General features: G+C 35.5%; 1 gene segment (V, D, J or C); it reads right to left on the bottom strand.

Annotated features, from left to right (window-relative positions):
- Positions 1 to 3,502: 3,502 nt before the first annotated feature.
- On the bottom strand, positions 3,503 to 3,932 carry LOC306765558 (immunoglobulin heavy variable 3-23-like). The segment is given in 2 exons: positions 3,890 to 3,932; positions 3,503 to 3,810 (listed from the first exon to the last, which is right to left on the bottom strand).
- Between the last annotated feature and the right edge of the window lie 5,540 nt (positions 3,933 to 9,472).

Here is a 9,472-nt window from a genome sequence, read left to right as displayed (position 1 = left end):
TGTTGCTGATGAGCATCATCTAGTTGCAGCTTCTCTTTTTACCTGCAGGAATTTAAGCAGTCATGACGCATAGCAGATCAATCTGCTTTGCATAAGGAGGGCTCCATGCAGGAGGGACCAGTCACATCTAACAATTATGGTGACATTTTGTTTTGGTTTGTTGTTTCTTTGTTGTGTTGTGTTGTGTTGTGTTGTGTTGTGTTGTGTTGTGTTGTGCTGTGTTGTGCTGTGTTGTGTTGTGTTGTGTGTTGTGTTGTGTTGTGTTGTGTTGTGTTGTGCTGTGTTGTGCTGTGTTGTGTTGTGTTGTGTTGTGTTGTGCTGTGTTGTGCTGTGTTGTGTTGTGTTTTGTTTTGTTTTTGGCAATGCTGCCAAATTTAAAGAAAAACTTTTAGATACATTTTCTCACTTGGTTAATATTGAAATAAAGTATGTTGTAAAAGGGAGGAAATAAAAAAAAGAAAAGAAAACATTGTTAAGATACATATAGATGGAATCCCTGAACAACAGGACCATCTGTGATCATTTGTTTCCAGAGCATTACTCTTTGCTTGCCATGTGGCGAGCACTTGCACTTTTGTTCAAACCTTTGCTGCCACCTTAAGGCTTTAATGGGAATTTTTCTCTATTGAGTTTTTGTAAAGCCTCTGTGTTGAAATTCACCACTGTGTGTTTCCAGCACAGTAATAAAATGGAATGGAAAATACGAATACTTAATGTATGATAACAACATCAAGAGATTTTACAGGGGAGATGAAGCACTGTCAGCAGCATACACAGTCTGACAATCATCTTGAAAGTGAAGGCGTGAACAAAGCTCATCCGACTGATGAAGACCATCAGTCAGTAGGCAGACAGACGTATAGAAGTATGCTCTCTGTATTTGCATTTGATTTCACACAAGAAACATTTTTTTGGGGTTCAAACATAATTTAAAGTCATTTGAATATAAAATAAAAAATGTTAAATGAATGAGAATGTGTCTAAATATATAGTATCAACCACAAGTTTGGACACACTTTTCCCTTAAATCCAATGGGATTGAAGTGTGTCCAAACTTTTGACTGGTAGTGTATATAAAAAAAAAGATATCCCAGACATTTTTTTTTATATCTGTCCACAAGAGTTTGGTTCCATGAATGTTGGTTATATCTTATATGCTGAGTGTTTCTGAGTCCTGTTGGTGACAGCAGAAATTAGTAGTTTAATGGATTTTTTTGTGATGAATCCACATAGTTAGCAGACAGTAATGCACTGTACAGCTGCCTGGAGTCGGACAGTCTCAGATATGCTAGTTTTGCTATCTCAGTTTATTTCTATACATTCTTGAACACCACTTTAGATGTTTTACTTGCATTGGACCAAAACATCCTTGTCCCTTTTAGTGTTTTCCTGCAGCTTGCCTGATCCCATATTGAACTAAATCAAATCCAGTCCCTCTGCAGGAGGTACTGGGATATCCCTCAGCTTTTCAGAAGAACGGCATCTGCCTTCATATCAGGATTTTAGAAGTGAGCATTTATTTGTCCAACTCAAACATTTAGAGATATACTCTGCAGTGCATGTTTCAAAGAACTCATCTGACACCAAGTGAACATTACAGATTCTGCATCAAATGATTTCATGTTGTCAGAGAAGCTTATTTACTATTACAAAAACAGGATATATCATTTTATTTATTTATCATTTTACAAAGCAACCAAATTCACTGCTTCATAGAAGAAGTTCATAATGAAAAGTGAACATGAGTGTGTTCTTAACTATTGTCGGTGAACAAAATTGTAGTATTTCACAGTGACAGAAATTTTAATTAGATTTAATGATGATGATTTAACCAATGACAAATCTTTCCTACAGGCTATCAGATCCAAGCTGTGTGTCAGCTTCAAACCGATTAGGAGACCTGACAGGTGGTCAGGCACTGACCTGGCTGCACAGTCATGGAGGCTACCTGTATCATCTCACAAATAGTGATAAAACATGTTGCATACTGAGAGTAAAAACACCAAACAGGATGTATGATGTGATCATACTGTCGGCTTCTTTGCTGCTGGAGCCTGTGAAGAGAACATGTTGATGTTAAAGATGATCTGATGGGAGCTTGTGTACATCTGCTGCAGCTGACTGCATGAGATCAAGTCTTTATATCCAACTGTTCAATTTATGTAATGACTGGCTTGTCTTTCAAACAGTCTGGCACTGTGCCTCTGAGTGGATTTATGATGATGACATAAAATTCATTCTGTGATTTTTCACATGAAAATGGAAAAATTGTGTAAATTATATTTTTACAAATAGATATATCTGCTTGTGTGCTAACATTTTGATCATAGTGGCTCCCTTTCCTTTAGAAACTGCAGGTAAACATGCAGATATTTCTGCAGGTCGTTTATAAATAATAAATTGGCCTATGACTCACATGTGAGGCTACCGGTGCTGTCAGTCACAGCAGTGACTAAATTCCTTTTTTGCAGTCTAAACTACTGAATTTATCCCTGGTTTTGCTCCAGTTATGCAGCTCAAACAAAAACAATATTTTTCATGGTAATTTATTAGATTGTAATAAGTTACGATTCACAATTCATGCTTTTTTATACATCCACCCTGCTGTCAAAAGTCATAGAGTTTTTAATTAATCATACTTTTATGAGTAGTATAAGGGCAATGCTAACTAGCTAACTTTTCAGAGAGGGTGGGTGGGGAGGGGTAGGGAATAACATACATGCAGGAAACTGAAAAAACTGAAAGTCAAGTTGAAATAAATTATTTAATAAGGTTATGTATGGTACTAGATCCTGATTGAACATCTTTTATTTCACACTGGTTAATGAATCATATCTTCAGTGGTGTTTTTTTTTTTTTGTTTTTTTTTTTATATCTAGTACTTTACGCCCAAACAAATTAAGTTTGGGTATAGATTTATCATCTATGTAGTGACATGTGAAGGCAACATCATCTTGTTTAGCAAATTACTATTATCTGGACAGTTATGTTTTTTGTTCTGTGATTCTCTGCACTAAGATTTCTGACTACCTCTACATTACTTATTTTTTTCAATTATATACAAGTGTTTCATTTTTTTTGTCTTGTTTTGTTTTATTTGTCTTTGCAAAGAAAGAGCAATATATTTTCTTTGTTGTTATGTAGCCAAATATATTTGCAGTGTCATAATCTTCTACACAAATGATTTGCTATATTCACAATCAAATAGTTCAGTCTTCATGGTATCAGTTTGGGTTGGATGTAAATATTGTATGATGAAATAAAATTACAGTTTAGTTATCCATGAATCAAGCAATTTAGAAAAGAAATAGTACATTGATTAAGTGGCAAAATAGTTTCTAATCTTTCTGGGGAAAAATTTTGTCACAGCAAGTTGTTTCATTTTTGGGCTTGTCTGAAGTCCTTACTGGTCTCAGAGCTCCTCCTCTGGTGGGTAAGTAATAGTACAAGTGTTCAGGTCAGGCTCTGAGAGGTTTTTGTTCAGGTCTGATGATGCTTTGTGTTACTGTGACTCTCTCGCACAGTAATACACAGCTGTGTCTTCAGGCTGCATATTCTGTCCATTCAGAGTCACTGTCTTACTGGAAGCATCTATGTCAATACTGAACTTGTTTTTCAGTGAATCTTTGTAGTAAGTTGTCCATCCAGAACCTGCTCTACCTATCCATTCCAGTCCTTTCCCTGCAGTCTGTCTGATCCAAGCTGTTGGAGCACTGCCCACAGAATAAGAGACCTTACAGGTGATGGTCAGACGTTGACCTGGCTGAACAATCATGGAGACTGGCTGTGTCAGCGTTTCACACTTTACACCTGTGAATGAAAACATGCTGTTTATCATAACAGTTCAGTTTGATTATACTGTTAGCGTCTCTGTCGCAGTGAGACTTACAGGATCCAGCAGCCAGAAGCAGCAGCAGAGTGACAGGAAACATGTTGCTGTTGAAAGTGATCTGATGTCAGTGATTGTTTGACACTTTATGGCTTCAATGAGGAAGTTTAATTTGCATAGAAAATCACCTATAAGATGTCTTCTATGTAAAAAACATTGCAATCATGTCTGATTGCAATGTTTTATACATAATAATCAGATGGCGCATGCAGATTATTGCTTGCTTGGCACTTGCACTGAATGACATAAATAAATAGGTTGTCAGGCCTTGCAGTTTGTTTGAGTAATTATCACTCAAAAAATGGCTTAAAGCTATATGTATAAATTTTAAGACCTTGTCAGTAACAATCAACAGTATTTCAAAATATGTTGTGTAGCTTACTAGTTGAAGGCTAGCTGCATCTTCATCACATTTTAGATGTTCCACCCTGTGTGTTTTGTAAGTATTTAAGTTTTTATAAAACCTCACCTGTGATGACCAGTGAAAAATGGTTTTTTTTTCTATCTCTTTTACAAAATATATTTTTTAAATGTCAAATTATTTTTCATATATTCTATGACAAAATGCTTTATTTTATTTATTTTTTTTTTTTTACTTTCAAGTATTATTTTTTGCTATCAGTGTGAAAAGAATCACTATCAAACATTTCTTTTCTTGCAAAACTTTATTCCCTCCCAGGAAGCTTTTTTTTTTCTTGCATTGAATAAAAACAGAAAAGTAACTCCATAAAAAGGCCTATCCCTAGTGTCAACTACATTGCAGTGCTATGATTAATTAGGAAATGACAATACTTAAATGTAGGTAAGAAATAAAGTACAGAAAGTAAGAAAGTAGCTCAGGTAAACATTGAGATCTATTGATCAATCTTTTGACAGAAAGGACCTTACATGAAAATCATTTATAGCCACATGATTGATGAAGAAGGGGAAAAAAACAACACAGGAAGTGAAAACATCCAGTAAAGAAGAAAGAAAGTGAAAATAGCAGATAGATCAGGAAAAGGAAACCAGATGGCTGCTGTTTGTCTCAGTTCAGGACTTTCTAAAGTGTCATGGTAGATCAAGACTAAAGTAAAGTCCGGAGCTTGTGTGTCCTGAAAATGATCGAACAGAGTGAAATAGCATGTTATCCTTCAGCCCTGAAAGGAGTGAGCATCTCTGCTTCCACAGAGAAATGGAGACTCTGCAGAGGTTGCAGCAGATTTCACTCAGAGCTGCCCAAGGAGGCCTGAACTTTGTGCTATAGACTTGAAATAGAACATCATGGGGTGTTGTCCAACATTATCAGAAAGTAGTTCTTCATGGTAAGCTTAATCCACACCATAAATCACAAAGTATTCCTAAATTATTCCCGTCAGCCGACAACTCATAAGTAGCTTTTTTGTATTTGTTTCTGGATGAGGCATGACACAAGGACAAAGTGACCAGGTAAATACCTTGCTGCCTGTCTTAAAATGGCTTCACTCAGCCTTATTGTGGTTCAGGCCTTTGGAAACTGAGAAGACCCTAACCTACTGGATGGAGAGCCAGTCCAGATATACCTGTACAGGAGTCACTGGGGATTTAACAATTCCTACCAATGAAAAGCATACCTGTGTCACAAAATGCTCCTTCTGTAATCCTATCCTATCAGCGTACTTATCATTGTTTTGTTGTTAACAGAAACAGGGCTGCATGCTGAGAACATTATGATTTTTTTTTATAACATGACAGGATTTTGCCTGAACATTAACTTGTAAATCCTGTAGCAGTACATTTCAGCTCGGGGTTATTTGAAGCACAATTCGGACATTACGGACAAATCTGCAAACCCGCTGACATAAAACACAAATTACAAATCCTCAAAGTTGAACCTTTAAATTATCATTCTTTTCAATGAGCCCATTATGTATTATGTAGTTGTGTAGCTTGACGTCATTAAGTAATGTTAGATGTTTCATCATTTTACCTGTTTGTATGGACCCTATGTGAGTTATTTTCTCCCAGAACATTTGCTGACATGCAGAAAGAAACTGTGTTTCTTGTTTCTACAAAGTAGTATGTCTAGTTGTGGCGGTTTCTACAGTGTTTCACAGCTGCAGGTGTGGTCCCAGGGGTCTGCAGACAGGGGGAAACAACTCTCTGAGGAGAAAATGCACATCCTTAAATTATACAATAATAGGAGGCAGTCTGTTGAATTTAAGTGTTATTTTACTTATTGGAGGTTTTTTCTTAGCAAACAAAAAATGCTTTAGAAGTTTTCTTTGTGCATTATGTACACAATCTGAAGTGAAAAATGCATACTCGCATAAAGAATATTTATATTACAGACTGTAGCAGTTCATGTTACCAGATCAGTTAACATGGTTGAGCTTTAACATACTTTAATTGATAACAAAAAGTAACTGCTTTAACATTGTGTGGAGAAGATAAATATGATTTTAATGATAAAAAAAAAAAAAAAAATGCATACATATAAATCAATAGCAACTCAGGGAGCTGCTGTTGTCACGGTTGCAGGCCAAGGAGCTGTTTATGACACAAAGTTGCATTTACTCATTGTTTATGGAATATTCATACAGAAATACACAGCAACATGCTCTATAACAGGATGAAGGGGAAGAAAAACTAAACTCACAATGTTAAAGTGACGTATAATGTAACTAATTAAATAAAGGATTCTTAAATAAAACTGATACCACAATTACATTACTGTATATTGTCTGAAAACATTCTCAGAGACAGTTTTGAGTCACTGCTGTATGAAAATAGTAAAAAGCTCCTCCTGAGTCGACAACACGGCACATAACCAAACTGGACACATTATTTCCGATGCAAAAGCATCTCTCAAAGGATTTTAGTGCTTATTGCTTAACCTCATGACATTTAATCCATTTCAGAGTTTTTCCTGGTCTTAGGCATGTCAATTTAATGTCATGTCAAATGTCAGTCGCATGCCATGTCAAAGGTCATGCATGATGGAAGACTTTATTACGGTTTCTCCTGGCCTTCCCCCTTAGCGAATTTGTGTGGATTGATCTTACTTTAAATCCTGTTAAATAATGAATTAAAATCTAAAAAGATTAAAATCACAAAGTGGACAATTAACAAATAGTATTAAACATATTTAACCTAGAAAGATTTTGTCAAAGTGAAAATAAATTATAAACTGTGCAGTGTTTTTATCGGAATTTAACATTAAATGTGTGTGTTCTGGTTCGTGTGATATACTTCAAATTGCTAGTTGCAAGGTTGCTAGTTGTTCTTAAAGTAACCCACTGTTGTGAAATTGAAAAAGCTTCCCCTAGTGGCTTGAAAAATGGGGTCTATTTGTGGGTGGCTGCAAGTGCAAAACAACACTACATCCAGTGAAATATGAGACACATTTAAATCCACAAAAACACTTTTACAAATTTAACAAAATGTCGAGAATGAATGTTGAAATAATGGAAAATCTACACAATGTCAACTTGTCTTTGCAGACTTTAAAAGTCAAATTAAATGACACTGGATTCTACCACAGAAAAAGAAAAAAACGACTCCTCCGCGTTAGAGGAAGTGTCAGATTGGAACTTCATGGACCAGGACACTTGTTTGGCTACAGGACAATTACTCAGGTACTCAGGCATCAGGTATCAAGTTTGCATGAGAAGAGACAAGGCTATGAACCTTCTGCGAGAGCTCAACCCTCAAGGTTGTGAGAGAGGCCAGAAGATTTGTCTAACACACAAATCACTCTTTGGGACCGTCATCTGAATGCCACACGTCCCAAAGAATGATATGTATACTGGATATTTGTAAAAGTGTTTTAGTGAATTCATATAAGTGTTTTTGGTGTGTTTTACTGGATGTAATATTGTTTTGCACTCTCCAGTGTCTGTACCTCAGCTATCTTCTTTTTTTTTTTTTCTTATTTATAAAAAACCTTTCTAAAATCAATAGTTTACGTTCTTCCTTCCAACATTGTTTAGATATTTAATTGAACATCTGTGGTTTATATAAAAACTTGCTTTCATTTTATAATTTATATAAATACACAACATAAACCATTATTCATTTATATTGATGAATAAAAATTATAATAAGCAAGTTGTCTATACTGACTCACTTGTCACATACACCTGTATAACTGGACGTTTCACAGTTAAACCTATCAATCTGGTTTGGAACGGTCTGAAAAGTAGAGCACAACAGACTGTCATTAAACCTGACTGACCTGGATTAGGATGTTTTAGCTGTTCAAGGAGTTGGGATATTAAATAAAACCCTGTTTAAAAAAATCCTCCAGCTGTTAACAGCACTAAAACATTGGATCGTGGATGTCAAGTTTATCTTAAAAAGTTCTCATCTCTGCCTAAAGCTTTTGTGTTGGTTAGTTGCTGAGGCCTGTTTCTGAGTTAGAGATAAAAAAATAAAAAAAATAAAAAAAAACATGTAAGAAGCTTATACTCATGTATATGGATGAAAACAGGAGCAGTCATTGTAATGACCATGCAGTGACATATTGTCTCTCTTCCTGCTAGGTTTCTCTATTAAAAAGGAAATGTAAAAGCATTAACTGCTTTAAAAAGAATAAAATGTCTGTCTCTAGGGGTCAAACTTTTTTTGGAAAGAATTGGGTTTTAGGTCAGTAAAAGAACAGAGGTTAACCATAAGCAGGGAGTTTTGGAAAAGGATTGGTTTATTTTAATTCATTATTGGACTGTTGTCAAAGACGGCATCACAAGAACTGCTGACAGCTGACAAAGTGCTAATACATGGGTAGCAACCAGTACACACTGCTTCCAGATGTCTTCTTTTGATTTATCCTTGCAGCAATAAACACTTTTCATTGCACTTGATTCACATCGTTTTGTTTTGTATGTCACAAAATAATCAGAGGCGCAGCAGGTGATGCTTAAAGTCTGTCAAAGTCTGGCTGGATAAGATCAATGCACATCTGTGGACACACAGATGTGCATTCCCAGCATTTATCTGAATATTCAGTGTTTCTGATATGAATCCATTTCTTATCATGCCCTAAATCCAGCCAAAGCCAACCAAAATATGTTCATATAAGGTCCATATCCTCTTTCAGTAAGGAATGTATACAGGGCATATACAGGAATCATTAATAGGAAATATTAGCCGAGTAACTACTTGTTTGTATCCAAAGTAATGTACTTTGGAACACTTTGAAATCATAACTACTTTAGATCCTTTACACAAGACAGGAATCTAATTAAAACCTGCCAACCCTCCAAATGCCAGCTAAAATATATTTTTGCTGGTACAAATGAAAACTACTGGGTTACTTCAGAGTGACCTTGAGTGGCCTGATTGGCCTGCTTGTAAAAAAAAAAATAATAATAAAAAATATTGTTGCTCCAAATTGGTGCGGTTTATTGACCTGCTTGGTACTGACATTGATCCAAATATAAAAGCCTTTTATTATTGTCAGGCAAATGCTAAAAGAGCAGTGTTCATTTTAACATTATTTTTTTATTGTTTAAGATTGATCAAGTAATGAGAGGATGAACCTGGTGGCACATATAGACTCAGAGGGGATAAAAGAGGAAAGTTGGAACAGAGAAGGACCTTAAATAATAATTTAAAAAAAAATTT

This window comes from Telmatherina bonti, assembly GCF_933228915.1.
Source record: "Telmatherina bonti genome assembly, chromosome: 14".
Classification (NCBI taxonomy): domain Eukaryota; kingdom Metazoa; phylum Chordata; class Actinopteri; order Atheriniformes; family Telmatherinidae; genus Telmatherina; species Telmatherina bonti.
This window is presented reverse-complemented; position numbering and strand designations above follow the sequence as displayed.